The sequence below is a fragment of the Alligator sinensis genome, unplaced genomic scaffold (genome assembly GCF_000455745.1).
Source record: "Alligator sinensis unplaced genomic scaffold, ASM45574v1 scaffold276_1, whole genome shotgun sequence".
NCBI lineage: Eukaryota > Metazoa > Chordata > Crocodylia > Alligatoridae > Alligator > Alligator sinensis.
The window spans coordinates 975,783-977,925 of NW_005842432.1; positions in this window are offsets into that span (position 1 = coordinate 975,783).

Here is a 2,143-nt window from a genome sequence, read left to right on the forward strand (position 1 = left end):
TAGTAGTCTGGAGAAAGAGGCAAGGGTTGTGATCACATGGTCGAGAAATATGTTATTCGTCCCTCTTTCCCAAAAGCTATTTTACTAGTGATGTTTTAGCTGCAATGAAAGGTGCTCGCTCCTGTAACTGTTCTGCTACCAGTGAGTCACTTGTCTCCAGAGATTCTAATGGCCTTCATTCTGTGTTTGAGTAAACCACCTCGAAAAATAAGTAGTTGAAATAATCAAAGAAGGATATGCAATAATACTCTCTTGCTGTCCTAGGGAAAAGTTTAGTCTTTCTCGAAAGTAAGTTACAATTAACCAACACTATCAAGAAAACCTTTGCAATACTAGTAGATAAAGGCTGCAATAACCCATTCCCACATATTAGAACAATAAAAACTAGTGTGGAGAGACAGACAGATACTTTATTATGGAAACAAGATTCTTTGTGACATGAAAAGAAGCAGTATGCAAGTCATATTAGACCAGAGAAGCCTTAGAGACTTCATAAGGAGATACTAAAACAGAAAAGAGGTTGAAGAAGTGCAGTTCATAGGCTTGTTTGTAAAAAAAGTGGTTTGCAAATTCCCTTTTGAGAATCAGGCCTGATGGAGATAAATATTGTATTGTGAAGATATCTCCATACTGGAGATACTGTTGGCAGGTTTTGTATGTTTTGTAATGGCATAGCCTGGATCCATTTGGTGTATTTTGGGCTGTAAGAAGTTGGCTTCTGGTGATGAGGTTAGCAAGGTTCAGTGCTTGTTTGAATTTACAACCACTTTTCATAAGTGAGCCTATTAACAGCACTTCACTCCTAGGTACAGAAACTCCTGGACTCAATATAGACATTGGAATTCTGACATTACAACCTGCCGGACATCGGACTCCCCAGGTACCTCTCCACTTCTACCTGCACTGCGATATCACCCCCTCCCCCAGCCTGTCCCTCACCTCCCGACGCCTCCGTTTCCATTTTCACTGACTGGCTTTCTTGCCTGCATTGCATGCCAGCCTCTGGCTTCTTTACTATTCCTTCTATCCAGGAAGAGCACACACATGCACCCCCTGCAGGTGCTTCTTCAGCCTGAGAAAGGGTTTTTCACCCTGAAAGCTTGCTAAGATATATTTCTCCAACTATTCAGTTGGTCTACTAAATAATACCAGATTGACCCAAAGAACCTTGTCTGCCATGTCTTTAGACCAACACAGCTACAACTTACACCCCTAGGACCTGTCCCTGGTCAGCTGACTGGAAGAAGGCAGGGCCCTGGGCACATCTAAGCCCCAGGGCTGGGGCGGGCAGGGAGAGTTCTCTGGCAGCTGCTGGAGAAGAAGCTCCTGCAGGAAAGGAAAGAAAGGTGGTGTGACGGTTTGACTGCCTGCGATGCTGCTGGTGCTACTGTGCTGCTTACTTACCTGTTGTTATTTAAAGTGGTGGATCGCACTGAGACTGTAAGGGAGGAGGAGGCCACATTGGGGCACACTAACATGTCGCGTAGAGGCCCCAGCACCAGTGAGGGCACATCTTAACACGCACACAAAGTCACACATGTCATGAGTTTTGCTTGTCAGCAGCTTGAGGTGCAGTTTCCCAGAAACCCCTGCACCTGATTCCTTGAAATTTGACAGGCTTTGTTGCCTCAGCAGGGGCTACCATCCCTGCCGTTTTCATTCAAATCGGGCAAGAAACGACAAAGTTATAGGCAGTTTTGTTATTCCCCATTATAATCTATGGGTGAAACAGCGAAACGGTTTTGACAAAACAAAATGGAACAGTACTTTGAAATGAAACATTGTCCCTTCTAAATGGTGAAATGGAAGTCTAAATGAAATGGTCGTGTTTCACACAGCCCTAGTAATTATATAACCATGGCCTCAGCACGAGGCAACAAGTTGGCTGTGACCCACACGGAAACCTGTTCCTACATGACTGCAATCTTTGCTAGAGCTAGGCATAAAAAAGATTGAGAAAACAGCTGGCAAACATCTGCTTAATGCATCTACTTTGGGCTTTGAATTAACTGACTGATGCCTAGTCTTGTGCCTAATGCCTGCCCTGCTTTGTCAAGCCTAATCTCTAGTTCCCTGGAAGATAGTGTTCTAGTTCTAGTTCTGAACACCAGATGTTCCATAATTCACATGTACCATTGGTCTA